The sequence below is a fragment of the Candoia aspera genome, chromosome 5 (assembly GCF_035149785.1).
Source record: "Candoia aspera isolate rCanAsp1 chromosome 5, rCanAsp1.hap2, whole genome shotgun sequence".
Lineage (NCBI taxonomy): Eukaryota > Metazoa > Chordata > Lepidosauria > Squamata > Boidae > Candoia > Candoia aspera.
In genome coordinates, this window is record NC_086157.1 from 21,882,610 (window position 1) to 21,900,298 (window position 17,689).

Consider the following 17,689-nt stretch of genomic DNA (forward strand, 5'->3'; position numbering starts at 1 on the left):
TACTGTTAAGCAGATAATGCTCTATTGATGCTTCAGGTAGTATGTCATAGGCCTAAATAAATTTCCCTGGAAGTAAGGTACAATTAAGGAGAGTGATCGGTAGATTCCCTGCCTTCTTTCACTGAATATATAGGCCAGCAAGGAGGAGAAAAAAAACAACACCTTAGTGTGTACAAGTGTGAACAACTGATTACGCTGGTGTGTCTAGCTTCCTATCATGTTGCCTGAGTAACAAGTTGTGGGCATGGGGATACTCTGCATCTGGTACTTATCAGACTATTTCTGAACATGTGTCCAAATATATTCTGGCTGAGAGGTCAGGAAGGTAGGACAGTGGGTGTGATGTGAAGTGAGAAGTGGAAACAATTGGTAACAAGTTAGCCCATCTTCAACTATAACTTCAAGGGAATGGCAGTAGTGGCAGTGAGCATTTGTGGTCAGCAGCATCCAAAAGTAACCTGTGGAGTAGGCAAAATGGCACAGGAGTAGCAAAATGGCACACGTCTCCCAATGTAAAGAAAGCAGTAAAAAGCCTGACAATGAACAACCACTTGTTAGCAGAAGCAGCAGAAAACCTGTAAGCCATACACAGCAGGCAAAGCCTAGGACTCTTTCTGGTTTAAATCAAAGTTTTGTGCAACAGAGGACTAACACTTTTTCAAGAGTCTATAAAAAATACAACAAATTGAGTATTATGCAAGGAGATACATCTGCAGAAGTCAGATGGCTGTTCTCCCCTGAAGAACAAGGAAAATGTGGTGATGGAGGTGGATAACAGAAGCTGGGCAGATCCCAATCCCTGACCATATTGTCAACCACAGTATCCATTGCAAAAAATATGTACTTAAAATTGTAACAGCTAAAGATGTCAGGCTGCTTCAGAAATGGGCTCTGGATTCTCATCCAGAAGGCAAAGTCTGAATACAAGATTTTTTTTTTTTTTTTTTAAAGTTCCCAAGTTATGTTAGTGCTGAAGTAAGGGGCATGCAAAGATGAGGCCTTAGCAACATCTGGTGGGCTACAGTGCTTTATCCCTGATGTGCAGTAATATAGTGTAGAGATCATATGGTGAACACATGTGAATCAGCCATAGGTTTAATTGATTTCAACTGCAAAAAATATTTCCCTCTACTTGTGTTGCAAACTGCAGTTTTGTTGGTGTAATAAAACATTAATGAAATGACCTGCACCATATTACAGAATATTGCATGACCCAGATAGAAACTATTTCATTATCCAACATACCACTATTTGCATTTCTTGCTATAAAATGACCTGAAGCAATGAGTGGTCTCTAAGATGCAAATGTTGCAAATCTCAGCCAGAGAAACACATGGGAGCGCTTTCAGAGAATTCTACTGTGTGCAGTAAAAAGGAAATATTCTCTCATAGAGCTTTAGTATTCTCAATTATTACTTTGGGCAACTGAGATTTGCAGAGCAATCCTAAGCATGTGACTAAGAAACAAGTCTATTGATCTTCTGTGGAGCTTACTGCTTTATGTTAAGAATCATAATCTAAAATTTGCATAACCTACACTTACAGTATATGTAAACAATGCATTTTAAGAAGTAATCATAGAATTTTGGTTTCAAACTTGCTTCTATCAGTAAACCTATTAACATATTTGCATTGCTTGCATTATCCCTCCTATATTATGGAAAGAAAAAAAAAAAACTGCAGAGAAACGTATGAAAGATTACTTGCAAATTTAGTCATGGCTGCTAATATGTATATAACATCCTACTGGGAAAAAAAGTTCATAGAATCTGGTGCATTATGTTTATTTACAAGTTAACATAATTGTGAAGAATTTATCTGAACTATGTACAAATCAGTTGAAAATTAGAAACTCTTGGCAAATTAGAGAACACTCTGTTCTCTGATGTCACCTCATCACCATCAGAGAAATTTCTACAGAACACTGTGCTGATGCTAAAATGTAAATCAAAGAACCTCATGCACATTTAGACAAAAGCCAATCACTGTTTTCAATTTCACTTTAGTGTGTCACTTTAATACAAAAAGGAACTAGTACTTGGTGTTTGAAAAGCATGCTGGGAGCTGCACTGTACAAAAAAAAAAAAGAGAGAGAGAGAGGTGGGGAGCAGGGCAATTTTTTTTTTAATTTAAAAAATTAAATCTTTAATTTAAATTTAAAGATTAAGCTTAACCAAAACTAAATAAATATTATTAGTATGTATTAGATTTGTATCACCTTTTTTCCTAGAAGCCCAAGCAACTTGCATGGGGATTTCCCTGCATTTTGTCCACACAACAACCTTTGCGATGGGTTGGGCTGAGAGCATGTGACTTCCCAAAGTGAGTATCATGGCTGAAGGTGATCTTGAAGACTTGGGTATCCCCAACAGTTTTAACCACTATACCACTCAGACTTTCAATATTGTGATTTTTCTGAGAGTACATATTAATTATCCCCTTCTATCAGATTAAAAGCAAAGCCTGGGAGTGAATTTGTGGTCCCGGGGCAACAAGCTACACACTTCTACTTTAATATATAGTATATAGCAACATATCTGGGAGTAATGACCATTGAACACAATGATATTTACTGCTGAGGAGAATTATTTGTACAGAAGAATTTAAGCACCCTGAGTGATTCTTTGCAGTGGTAAATAATCCTCTTTACACTTTTATGTATTTCAAGCAGATGATCAAACTTCCATCGAACAATAAACTGTTTAATCTGCAGATAGCTTAGCTATCTGTATCATAACCCCCCCCCCAAAAAAAACAAATATTTTTATGCATCAGGGCAAAGATAGTGATAATAAAATTAATCAGTTTTGACCTTATGCTTTAACAGTATCAATGGGAAAGCTGCAGATTTTGAGACTGTATTAAGGATAGATTTTAAAAAGATGAACACTGCATGCATCCTTCCACATAGCTCACCTTGATTAATCTCAGAAACTAAGCATCATTGGCTCTGCAGAGTATGTAGATAGGAAACTGCCTGAGAATTTCAGTGCTGTTGGCTAATTGTGAAGTTGAAAATACCATTGTAGAAGACAGAATGGGCAAATCAGTTCTGTGACACTGCAAACTTCATGGTTGTATTTACAAAGAATATAGCAAGACTTACAGGAAGATTTACTTCTTTTTTTTAAGCATTACTTACATGGCTCATGGACCACAGCTGAAAAGCCTTTAGCCTCTAGAAGATTACTGGCAAATGAAGTATTATCTCAGACTTTGAGACCATTTTTTTTTTCCTTATTGTCTTCTGGATATCATTTCTATAATTAACCCTGCTTCATAAAAGAAATGCTGGATGGAAACATGGTTCCAATTATTATTCTGAATGAGAAAAAAAGCTAATTACATATAATTAGAAACACTGTTGGAGCACCATTTATTATGGTATTCTTTTTTTTTTTTTCTTTTTTTAGTCTTATATTTAATGGTTTTGTTGCAGTTGGTTTCATTACTTGTTCTGTTGTGATTACAGCTTAAATATGGAAAAAAACATGTTTCAGGTACAATGCAGTTATAGTTGAAACGCATTTATTTCTGTGTGATTTTGATGGGAGACTAAAATATTTACATAAATTAAACACACTGAAATAAGCATGACTGAAACTTGTGCAGCTTGGGCTGGATTATGTAACCTATCATAAACAAACAATTATTGTGCCATTCTGAGTGGCCATCATGCCTTCTGAAAACTTTCAATTCTTAGAAAAAACCCACCAGCTTCTTTGTATGGAAACTAGGCACTTTTGAGAATTGGAATGGTATTTTATGGCTTTGAATTGGCTTAATTAATTACAATCTTAATTAGGTCTACTGGATCTGCATTGCAAAATTATAGACAATTTGGCAGCAGAGTTTCTGTATGTCTTCTGACATCTAGTGGGTGTCCAGTGTTTTGAACCCCAGATCTGGTAACCCTATCTCAATAAGAATTTTGGAGTTGCTCTTATCTCCATAACTCCATGGAATTGTGAAATTGATGTACAGTGCCATGTGATTTATATAATTTTGCAGCAGGGAAAAGAGAGTTCAACTTCTGAGCAGAGCATACCTGATTTTATTAGACAATAATGAAAGGGCCATTTAAGCTAGCAAGTCTAACCTCCTGATCAGTGCAGGAATCTGAACCCATCCCCAACAGATAGCTGTTTAACTTTGAATAAACACACTTCCTTATAATAGTTAGTTTGTTGAGCTTTTCTTAGGATTAAGGAAATTTTACTGACATTAAGTTGTAATCTGTTTTCCTGCAATTTAAACTTAACTATCCTTTGTCTTGTACTCTGGAACAATACACTATGCATCTTACCCATAATCTGTGATATACCCTTTCAATATATAAAGAAAATACTATTCTTATTTTCTTAAGCTAAATATTGCCATATCTTTCAGTCTCTTCATAGCACATCCCACGTTCTGCTACAATTGATTCTGGTTTTGCTACGAAGTGCATCTATACATTCATATTTTTGATAGATTTGATTATTTATTCATCACATTTCTTCACCGCCCATCTCGCCAAAGTGACTCTAATTGATAAACAATTATAATTAGACAAGAGAGGACTTTCTTTCACAAGCAGTTTTCTTCTTCCCAGGGGGAGAAAAAAAAGTGGAAGCATAGACACTTGTAAACCTGTAAACACTTATCTAGAAGTCACACTGAAAACAGTTGATCTTACTTTTGTATATGCAACTAACTGCTACTCAGCTGCAATTCCTTGGAAGCATATTTCCTTGAATTCAGTGGAACAAGCCAGGCCAAGGTAAGGTGCTTAATATCTGTGATCAATTTACTCATAGGTAAGCTTTAACTAGTTCACTGTGGCTTGTGTAGCCATACACACACATACACACACACACACTTCTGTCATGAGAGAGAGAGATTGTGCACAGACTGCATAGAAATAATTTTAAAAGATTTAAAGAACAAAATAAATGACTACACAAAAGAAACAAGAAGAAAATGAAAAAAAGGCACAGTGGATGGAAAATAAAACTTGGATAAATAAGAATTTACAGGTATCAAATTTAAAGTTCATTATTTCATTTGAAAATATAAAACTAAACTCATTTTATCATCCTGAGAAATAATTGTAAATCACAGCAAAACACTGAACATTAATACTGTATGTATATTGATCTTATAAAGAAAAAAAAAATACTACTAACTACTCAATAAAAACATTCTAGATTACCTCCCATTGTACCTGAATGGTGATTACATCAAATTATTCATAAACATTAAATTATTTCTGGTTACTATCTTTATATCATATATTTCCTCCTTAAAAATCCTGCTCAAAAACAAGTTTGCCTTGTTGTGTAATGTGTAACCTACATATGATAGCCATTCTGGTTTATATTTAGTTAAACCTCTATACTGAATGTAAAGTCCTAATTTTGCCATTGCTGCATAGCCCCAAATTTCGTTTCCCAATCTGATATTCTCAGCAAAGTATCTCTTTTCCAATGTTAGACCAAATTTGCCCTAATACATATTAATGGCTTGTGATAATTAAAATATATTTAAATTAAATTTAAATATTTTGAAGATATTTTAAAGAAAACAGAGGTTTCCTTTCCAGTTTTGTTTTGAAGATTTTTTGAATAACATGGTGTATTTCTTTCCAGTACCTTTGATTTTTTTTTTCCATGACTACCACATATCATTAAACGTTCCTTCTGTGTCACAACATTTCCAACATTTTTTATAGATTTATCTAGTTTTTGCATTGTGGGTGGAGTTATATACCATTTGTAAAATATTTTGTATCAATTTTATCTTAAATTATAGCTTCAAGTATATTTTGTTGATTTTTTCCATACAGCCTCCCACTGTAATTGTTTCTTTAACAGTTTTGGATCCACTTTATCATACAGTGTTTTACTTGCTTTGTTTCTCAGTCATATTTTAATATCAATTTATATATTCATCCAAACAGGTGGTCTTGGTTCTTTATTAAGCATTTCAAATCCTGTCATTTGTCTTTAAAACTCTTCTTTCTTGAGGTTGCTTTTTATTCTTTGGGCAATCTGTACATATATCAGCCATGGTAAATGTTGGCTTTTACCAAATGTTTCTTGTTGTATCTTTAGTCTGTTTCTAGCATCTGGATGCATGATATCTGCGTATGTAATCACACTTTCCTTACAATAATTCTCTCCCAACCAAGGGGGGGGGGGGAAATACATTTGAGGATGATGCTGAAGGTGCAATTGCTGGACTTATTATTGTTCTTATTAAGCTCTGTCTTATAGTATGTTTTTATATATTTTTATCTTCTTTTGTGTCCTCATACCATAAATATCTACCTAGTCCATTGGCTAAACCTAGCCCAATTAGTTCTCATACACTCCTCTTTTATAATTCCCCAATATATGCATAATCTATTAATCCCATCTGACAAGAGGGCCTTCACACTGGCACATTTGGAAGCTCTCCCCTCAATGGTATTATTGGGTAAATACAACGGTGTTCCTTACCAAGAGTGTTTGTGTTGAGACACTTGCGCAGACTTTGAAACTGAGACACTAGCACACATGCTTCTGAAATCTCCTATCCATCACTTTTGGAGGGCAGAGTTAAGCTTCCCTCTAATTACAAATTATTCAGACCTCTGTCACAGGGCAATCATGTGTTCCATCTGTGACTGTATGTTTATGAAAGTAAACACTGCAGAGCCAGGGCAGGCAAGCCACTGCTGAAATCTGAGCAGAGCTCCAACAGATTCTCTAAGGAAGCATATCAGTGTCTCCAGTTTATTATATTCAGCCTATGATAAACCATAGAACCCACAACTTATCGATATCTCTGGCTCATTCAGCTATATGAGGATGATAGACCTCACATTTTTCTCCAGTCTCATTTATGAATCACATTTCACCCAAACCAGCAAAACACAACTCCTTATACTGTTTCTGGTTATTTATTTATTTATATGTTAAAAATTATATATTGGTAATTGTTCAGTTATAAAGTCACACTCATATATTGAATTTGCTACCTAGTTGTTCCTATTCAAGAATAATTACAGTAACAGTCAATGAAATAATTTACCTTATGAACAGTTGATTAGAAGATGTTGGAAAATAAGGTACCTTATAGGAGAAAAAGTTTATGTTTGAGAGGTAAAACACATAACAGGATTTAAAAAAAAAACAAAAAACTGGAAGATTTGCAACATGGGTGACTTTGGCCAGTCACTTTCTCTCAGCCCTAGGAAGGAGGCAAGGGAAAACCACTTCTGAAAAACCTGCCAAGAAAACTTCAGGGACTTGTCCAGGCAGTCTCCGAGAATTGGACATGATTTAATGGATTAAAAAAAAAAAATCCCGCAAAAGTTTAAGATTCCCTGGCTATGATTGGTTGTGGTTCTTCTACATTTTCTCTGAGTTCTTTTCCAAGTTTGGATCTCTTGGCAACCCTTCCATCTTTGGCCTATTAGGTTCGGTTCAAGGGAACCTACTTATGAGTAATACTGATCTATGCCAGATCAGGAATCTTTTTACAGTCCATGCTATCCCTTGGTTTTGTTTACATTTGTTCCAGCATTCTCTCTCCCATCTCTGCTTAGCATATATCAAAGTTATTGGCACAGGGAGAGAGAGAGAGAGAGAGAGAGAGAGAGAGATGGAGAGAGGGAGAGGGAGAGAGAGAACCGACCAGCAATAGTAGCTCTGACCTCAGAACGAATAAGTTACACCCTTTGTAAAACTCTGAGAACAGTATACAGTATCAGGAGAGAAAAAAATATCCTGGCTTTAGGGCAATGACATTACTACTATTGCCACAGATCAGCATACAGTACATCTTAAAATTTCAATATTAAGTGTACAGACTATACCTCTCATTTTCTTTCAACATGGAGGCTTATAGTTTGGTCCTTTAAGCACTCCTATAAAAGCATTTTCACATCATCTACCAATGGAATTGCCCACTCAGGAAGGGATAGAACCACTGAAACATAGTGCCTCCAACTTCTAACCCTTGTCAATGTTATAGGAAGATACAATAATTGATGAGAATTTAATAGGACAAGGAGGGCTGCAATCCTCCATTCAGATCCAAGTGAAAGTAATCAACCAGAACAACCCAGGCTTTTCCATCCTATACCTAGGCCCAAATTCAGCCTGAAAGGGGATCAAATAATCCACTTGTTCAAAGGCACTCTGCAGCTGTCTCCCAACCATCTCCCCGATTTTATGCTAAATTGATGCAAATGATGTTTTCCTCCAACTTTTATCATATTTGTTCATGATGACATGGTGTAAAGATTTGATCTGCTTACTACAGTCTATTTATCCATGTTCTAAAAATTTTCATATGCATCTTATTTGGAGGGAACCAATAAATGAAATGTGACAGAAAGTTGCAAAAGAATATTAGATCCTCTTCCAACATTATGAATAAGAAAATAAATTTTAATGATGTAATCTTTGCTCATTGGAGTTTCATGTGTGATATCCTGCAGTTTTGCCAACAAATGTCATCCATGTTAGCCACAAAAGCTGTGTTCTAAAGAAATACACAACTAATTTCCTATGATAAGCTGGCTTTGGATTTTGTTTCTGAATTACAATTTCCACGGTGCACAGAAAATTGCTTCTGAAGATCTATCAACTTCTTACTCTTAGTTAATTTTCTGCTAAATGAACTGGATATTCCACAATGCCAACAAAATAATGCTAAGATACTATCCCAAACATTACATAGAGTAACTCTGTAGGTCCAGCAGAAATAGTTGTAAAGATGTTATTGTCCCCTTCAGAGAATATTTATTTATTTATTTATTTATTATTCAAATTTAATTACCACCCATCTCCCCCAAGAGAGGGACTGGCATCCTTTTGGACCATTTGTGTCAAAGAATAAAGGTTTGGTATTCAACAACCTGCTCATCTTTAAACTCCCCGGATATAGACTATTTAAGTACTATTGTGTATAGAAAGGAATAGATCATACTAGAGCCGAACTTTGCTACCTGAAGGCAAGACAGCACTGGTCAAACTGACAGTTGAATTATTTCAGTGCTGAATATAGGACAAATATCTTTTACCATAACTGAAGGCAGTAGGGTATTAAAGTGAGTGCAAGGTTAGGGAGCATGGTCTGATTTCAGTATTTTGCTTTCCATCCTGTCAATTTCTGTACCCTGTTCCATTTTGCCTTATAGTAGGGATCACTTTTTACTAGAATTGTTGAAATTAAAGCAATATCCATAATGAATATGAGTCTATAGGCTTACATGCATTTCTAATGTTGTACAAAATTCTTTAGATGGAAGAAAATCTATAAAAGTAGGCTTAACTAACTTTCAGGTATTTAAGAATGGTTCCATAGAATGTAATGAAAAACAGAGGACAGTGAAAGGTGAAATTTAATAGATTAAAATGATTACATGATGCAATCACACCACAATAATAATTTGCCAGGTGTTGGAGGTAAATGCAAATCCACAGAATTCTCTCTTTGAATATACAAAAATTACGCATAAAGAAGTCATGGAAATTACTCATAGAGTCTTACTTGTTATCTCTTTTAAAAGTAATACTAACGTGGTACCTTTGTTGCTTTTTTTCCCCTCCAGTATGTATTTCAGCCAATATATAATGAAAACACGTGGAACAATTTTGAGGAGGTGAACTGCACAGTGTAATTGATAAGGGTTTTTTGTTGTTGTTGTTGTTTTGTTTGTTTGATAAGTTGCCTGCCAGTACAGTGTGTGCTGTGATGAACACTTTTTTTGGTAATCTAAATCAGATTCTTTAGTACTACTCCATCTGAGGAGAAAATAGATACATCCTCCTCCAATCAATTACAAAAATACTGTAGATTGGATATTCTCCTGTAACACCTGATCAAAGAAGAAACCAATTAATGTAATCTTATCTGTGTTTTAAAGGGAAGATACTGTGTGAACACAAGTTCTGCATCTTAGGAATTCATCTAGGGCAATCAACTCACAAAAACATCATATGCAGGGTGGGAAGCAGGGTTTCTGTGCTTTTACTATAAAGCCTAATTTGCTGCCATTTCTAAGCTCATAGGTCTGCATTTGTTATTTTGTATTGGCCTTTGTCCATTAGTTGTTTTCATCATATTTCTCTGTACTTCTCTGTACTTAGATACCCATGTTCCAGTTTGGAGTAATTTACTTCTGATATGAGGATTATTTTTTTAAAAAAAATTAGACTGTCTGACTCCCAGCAATTCTAATTCTGTGTGTGTGTGTGTGTGTGTGTGTGTGTGCACAGACCCATGTACAGCTGCACTTCATAGTTTAGGATGGAAAGGATAACATAGAGCCAGAGGTGGGGGTTGAGGGGGCATAGATTTTTGATGATTTTCCTTCTTCCTATGAGATTGATTCTAGTCAGTTAGTAAGAGGGGAGAGGTCCAGCTCTAGGCCTCTGCCTTTGTGGGTCACTCAGCTCTCCACATTCCTATTTAATATCTACAGAACATGAAACTATTAGGGAGACTATCCAATGGTTTGCCTTAGGCTATCCAAGCAATGCCATCCAGTGATGACATGTCTGTGGCTGCATCTTGAGAAAGAATCTGACAACTCTGTATTGAATTATGCTCAATACTTTTATACTTTATTTTTCCAATGGGAAAGAGATACAAGGGGTGGATACAGACCTTGTCCAAACAGATGTCTGACAATTCTTCAGAATCTGTGCAAGATAAGAAGATTTTGCTCAGGGAAAAACAAAACAAATAAGCAAGCAAGCAAATCTTTGACTGATGTGTTTCTTTATGCCAAGTTGAGGTTGTTTCTTTTGAGTCACAGTTTTTAACAGCAAGCAGAAGAGAGTGGGGAATATTCTTCTTGTCCTTCTAAGACATTAAAGGGTTTTCTTTCATTTCTTAAGAATATTCAGAAGTGTTCACATTGTTTTTGGTTGCCTTTCTCATTTAGCATGTAAGACATTTTGTTTAGTTACATTTTTAAGACCAATAAACTCATCCCAATATTCAGCAGAACTGCTTGCAGGTGTGGCCCCAGTTCAGTTATGCTCACTGTAGAGGTTGGGAAAGAGAGAGGAGCAAATCCAGACACACACAAGAATCTTCTCCAAAGTAAAGTGCTGTTTATTATTATAATGCAAGTAAAGTAAAGAATATGTGCTTCTATTTCAAATATGCAGCTGTCTTAGCTTGACAAACTAACACACATTTATATGGAGAGCTTATTTTAGTGTCTGAATCCCCTCCCTCCCTTATCTGCACAGTTGCTATGATCACTGCTCAGTTTTGCTTTACTTTTCCATTCTTGCTCCTCACTTTTCTAGGTGAAAGGGAAGGATGGAAAGAGGGGAAAATAATCCTCTTTCCTAGGTCTTTTGGAAACCCAGCACTTTGGTCATAGTTCTTCATACTGTTACTCTCTGCAGAGTGCCTTTCCAGACCAGCTTGAGTCCTTTTACCAGTAAGTCTGCTGTGCAGATTTTGCTTCCCAATTCCATTTGCTCCTGCTGGGTCCTCGATCATACATTTCTCCTCTCCCCAGGGATCCTTGGAGAAAGGATCTGTCACTTGATTTCCTTCAGTGGCTTCAGCACCTTGCTCCTGATACTTGTGCATCCCCTCCTGTCTGCACAGTAGCACACAGCACAAACGGCAAAAAAGCTTTTTCTTGAAAATCTGACATATGCAAATCTTCCAATATAAGAGAGATTTGGCTGCTCACAGGTATCTTGATTAAACCAAGACTTTCTATCTCTTTACATGCAGTTGGCAAACTGACAGAAATCCAGCTGTGACACCAAACTAAACTCAGTTTTAATCATGGAAGATCACCCTACCATACTCATCCCCAATCCAAACTAACTTTAGCTGAATGTTAACATGATGTGCTTCCCAAAGGGGAAATACACTCTAACTCCATCAGATAGTTCAGCCAGCCAGTTCTCAATTCCCCCAATCATGGGGAGTGAGATGTTAGTTGGGAACTCCAGCATGGATGCATGTATCTAACAATCTGGGTTTTTACTGAGCCTCAATGCAGTTTTAGTTGTTTTTTGCTTTAATGTAACCCTTTATTTTGTTTGGTTGCTGTCCAGAGTTTCTCATAAAGATGAGAGGTGATATAAATTGGATTAATAAATAAATAAAAATTGAACGTGATATTTATCTCTACTATGTATTTACTGTACAAGTGAAAACTTGCTTCTTCACACAGCACTCACATCTTGGTTAAGATGGTTTCTCCTGTGACTGCTTTCTTCTAAAGTCAGAGTATTCCTGATATGTTTTATTATGCAACTTCCTCACCGCCCCCAAAGTTTAGCATAATTTCTGATAAATCTGTATGTCTGTGAATACTTGTCTGCATAGACATACATACACACACATATACGAACACATGCACAAACACACATACTGTATAATAGTATATATGGTTGCTCTATCTATCTATCTATCTATCTATCTATCTATCTATCTATCTATCTATCTATCTATCTATCTATCTATCATCTATCATAACTGTATACAGTAATGGAAGAGATTGACCAAAACTGAGAAATGCATTAAGTGAGAAATGTTAATCTACACACAAGTACTGTACATCAAAGCAAGAATTAATTTGCTGAGAAGGAAAAGGAGATAATGACAACCTATAACTGTTCAGAAAGAGCCAAGACTAATTTTATGTATCTGTACAATCCATGCTAATTCATGCAATCTATCAAAGAGATGTCAGAAAAAGGGTTGGACTGGGAATAAGAAGAAAAAAGACATTCATTAGAAACCCTCTGTGCTGTTTCATCACTACAGATCATTACCAGGGAGTACATAATCATGTCTAGTCAAGGTTTGCTGCATATATTTCCAGCTTTTTCTTGAGATGGTATTTGTGTGTATGGACAGACAATATGCACATTTAATATGTGTTACAGACATGTGTTAATTACACTGAGAATCAGATCAGCACTACAATTTTATTCAAGTTCTGGACATATCCGTAGCCATTATATGCAATCACAAGGAACCTCAGTAGATTAGAAAATCCAAGGCAAGTTGAATGGCCTACTAAATTTGCACTTGCTAAAACTTGAACTAGGTGCACACTTGCCACACAATCCTTCTAAACATATTGCTTTCTATGAAGTGGAGTAGAAGAAAATTCTGCATAACATAGAGATAGGTATCATTCAACATATTTCATTTCCTAAATCCTCCCTATGTCTCCTCTCCTCTTGTGCCCACCCCCCATATATATTCTTTCCAATTCTCTGTGGAAAACCACATTTTCAATTTCCCCCAACTGGTAGGGATGTTGGTAATACAACTTCCAAAATTCTAAGGCAGCATGATCAGTAAGCTAGTTGAGTAAATCTGTCGTTTTTTTAAAATAAACTCTGCATTCCTATAAATGGAAGACATTTCTGTCAGAGGACAGATCAGGATAGGAGCTGGTACACAGAGACACTCACAGACACACAGGCAGTACTTAAACAAATAAGGGACTTTATTCTGAACACTATGATAACTATGCTAATAAGGTACTGTGATCTAATATTATATACTATTTACAAAACCAATGTGTGTTTCTATCTATATAAAGAATACTTTAAGAAATACAGTGCAGGTAGTCCTTGCTTCATGACCACAATTGGGACTGGAATTTTGGTTGCTAAGCAAAGCAGTCATTAAATGAATCCAACCTGATTTTACATCCTTTTTTTGCAGTTGTCGTTAACTGAATCACCATGATAGCTAAGTAAACCACATGGTTGTTAAATGAATCATGCAGTTCCCCATTGACTTTGCTTTCCAGAAGCCAGCCAGGAAGGTGGAAAATGGTGATCACACAACCATGGAATGCTGCAATGGTTATAAATGTGAACTAGTTGCCCAGCACCCAAATTGTTACCATGTGACTGCAGGGATGCTGCAACATTCATAAGCATGAGGACTGGTTACAAGTCGGTTTTCAGCACCATCATAAGTCCAAACCATCACTAAATGAATGGTTGTTAAGCGAGGACTAGCTGTACACAAAATCAAGTCTGTACTTATTTCATTTTCCTCCCTCTCTACTCTCTTTCCCTCACTTTCCGCTTGTGCTTTATTTTGGCTTCATCTTCCCCTCCTTATCTCAATTACCAATACTGGAATGTCTGTGAGTTTTCTCCTGGCTGTTTTGCTGCCAAACAAAGACTTTAACTCACAAAATTCCACTGTACCACACCTGAATTTCTGTACACACAATATGGTCTGTCCTCCTAATTTTTATACACTCTTATAAACTGCTCCAGGTTTTTCTCCTGGTCTTTCTCCTCATTCTGAGGCTAAAATCTCTGCTGTTGGCCAGCTGGGTCATTTGTCCAGTCCAGTCCACATTAATTGGGTAATGTTCTCTCCAGCAGCATGTCCTGCAGCATCTGAAAAATAGATTTCCCCTTTCTCTGCTTTTCCTTACTTACTTTTATATTCTAGATCTAAGGCATGCACATGCTACTTTATAAGTACATCCCAGCATTTTCCAATTCTCTGCCTACCTGCTCTTGGTCTTGTGCCTTCCCTAAAACAATCCATGACCTTGGCATAGACCCAACCACTTTTCTACAACCAGGCACTTCACCCTGCCATAATTTCATTGTGATGCATTCATCCATTCATCCATTTGTCTTTTTATATTTTATACATTAAAATGTTTAGATCTCATGCTCACCGATATTCCCCCTACTACTAATATTCCTTCCTCTTCTTCTTCTCTTTTTCCTCCTCCCCTTATATCAGAATCGTTCTGCTAATTAATGCTGCTATTTGGACAGGGTTGTTAGAAAACTCTTAGAGAACCCTGCAATGGTACCAGCCTAATTATGAAGAGAGACAGGGCCAATGGAGCAGGGTGAGTGGAGATTCATAACTTCCTTCTTCCATCAACATTTATGGGATGTGTGTGGGTGTCACAGAACATTCTATAACATACCCAGAAAATTCAATATTTGTTCTCTTCAAGCAGTGTTTAATGCATGGTCTGGGACCACAAAAGGTAATTACTAGACTGGGAATATGCAGCTTTCATCCTTAATATGGCAATGCCATTTCTCAAGAGTGAAAAAAAAAAAGACAGTTCACTTTTCTCTGTCTTCTCCCACCGTCCTGCAAAACATGGCTAAAAGATACTAATTTTAATAATTAAAATATATTTTAGATAAACAATTTATCTTTTTCTGCCCTACCTTCCTTTCTTGAAATGAAACTTCAGTTGTATTTATACCCTCTCCATCTCAGGGAATAAGGTCCCATTGAACAGTGCCATTTAACATTACAATGACCTAGCATTGTTGTTGTTTATTCGTTTAGTCGCTTCCGACTCTTCGTGACTTCATGGACCAGCCCACGCCAGAGCTTCCTGTCGGTCGTCAACATCCCCAGCTCCCCCAGGGACGAGTCCGTCACCTCTAGAATATCATCCATCCATCTTGCCCTTGGTCGGCCCCTCTTCCTTTTGCCTTCCACTCTCCCTAGCATCAGCATCTTCTCCAGGGTGTCCTGTCTTCTCATTATGTGGCCAAAGTATTTCAGTTTTGCCTTTAATATCATTCCCTCAAGTGAGCAGTCTGGCTTTATTTCCTGGAGGATGGACTGGTTTGATCTTCTTGCAGTCCAAGGCACTCTCAGAATTTTCCTCCAACACCATAGTTCAAAAGCATCGATCTTCCTTCGCTCAGCCTTCCTTATGGTCCAGCTCTCGCAGCCATATGTTACTACAGGGAACACCATTGCTTTAACTATGCGGGCCTTTGTTGTCAGTGTGATGTCTCTGCTCTTAACTATTTTATCGAGATTTGTCATTGCTCTTCTCCCAAGGAGTAAGCGTCTTCTGATTTCCTGACTGCAGTCAGCATCTGCAGTAATCTTTGCACCTAGGAATACAAAGTCTTTCACTGCTTCTACATTTTCTCCCTCTATTTGCCAGTTATCAATCAAGCTGGTTGCCATAATCTTGGTTTTTTTGAGGTTTAGCTGCAAGCCAGCTTTTGCACTTTCTTCTTTCACCTTCATCATAAGGCTCCTCAGTTCCTCTTCACTTTCAGCCATCAAAGTGGTATCATCTGCATATCTGAGATTGTTAATGTTTCTTCCAGAGATTTTAACTCCAGCCTTGGATTCCTCAAGACCAGCTTGTCGCATGATGTGTTCTGCATACAAGTTGAATAGGTAGGGTGAGAGTATACAGCCCTGCCGTACTCCTTTCCCAATCTTAAACCAGTCCGTTGTTCCGTGGTCTGTTCTTACTGTTGCTACTTGGTCGTTATACAGATTCTTCAGGAGGCATACAAGATGACTTGGTATCCCCATACCACTAAGAACTTGCCACAATTTGTTATGGTCCACACAGTCAAAGGCTTTAGAATAGTCAATAAAACAGAAATAGATGTTTTTCTGAAACTCCCTGGCTTTTTCCATTATCCAGCGGATATTGGCAATTTGGTCTCTAGTTCCTCTGCCTTTTCTAAACCCAGCCTGTACATCTGGCAATTCTCTCTCCATGAACTGCTGAAGTCTACCTTGCAGGATCTTGAGCATTACCTTACTGGCATGTGAAATGAGTGCCACTGTTCGATAGTTTGAACATTCTTTAGTGTTCCCCTTTTTTGGTATGGGGATATAAGTTGATTTTTTCCAATCTGATGGCCATTCTTGTGTTTTCCAAATTTGCTGGCATTTAGCATGCATTACCTTGACAGCATCATCTTGCAAGATTTTGAACAGTTCAGCTGGGATGCCGTCTTCTCCTGCTGCCTTGTTATTAGCAATGCTTCTTAAGGCCCACTCAACCTCACTCTTCAGGATGTCTGGCTCTAGCTCACTGACCACACCGTCAAAGCTATCCCCGATATTCTTATCCTTCCTATACAGGTCTTCTGTATATTCTTGCCACCTTTTCTTGATCTCTTCTTCTTCTGTTAGGTCCTTGCCATCTTTGTTTTTGATCATACCCATTTTGGCCTGGAATTTACCTCCAATGTTTCTAATTTTCTGGAAGAGGTCTCTTGTCCTTCCTATTCTATTGTCTTCTTCAACTTCCGCGCATTGCTAGTTTAAAAATAATTCCTTATCTCTTCTGGCTAACCTCTGGAATTTTGCATTTAATTGGGCATATCTCCCCCTATCGCTGTTGCCTTTTGCTTTCCTTCTTTCTTGGGCTACTTCTAGTGTCTCAGCAGACAGCCATTTTGCCTTCTTGGTTTTCTCTTTCTTTGGGATGTATTTTGTTGCCGCCTCCTGAACAATGCTGCCAACTTCTGTCCAGAGTTCTTCCGGGACCCTATCTACTAAGTCCAGTCCCTTAAATCTATTCTTCACCTCCACTGCATATTCCTGAGGAATATTCGTGAGCTCATATCTAGCTGATCTGTGGGTCTTCCCTAATCTCTTTAGTCTGATCCTAAATTGTGCAAGAAGAAGTTCATGGTCTGAACTACAGTCAGCTCCAGGCCTAGTTTTTACCGACTGTACAGATGTCCGCCACCTTTGGCTGCAAAGGATGTAATCAATCTGATTTCGGTGTTGTCCATCTGGTGAAGTCCATGTGTAAAGCCGTCTCTTAGGTTGTTGGAAGAGAGTGTTTGTTATGCAGAGTGAATTGTCTTGGCAAAATTCTATCAGCCTATGTCCTGCTTCGTTTTGTTCTCCCAGGCCATACTTACCTGTAATTCGAGGTGTC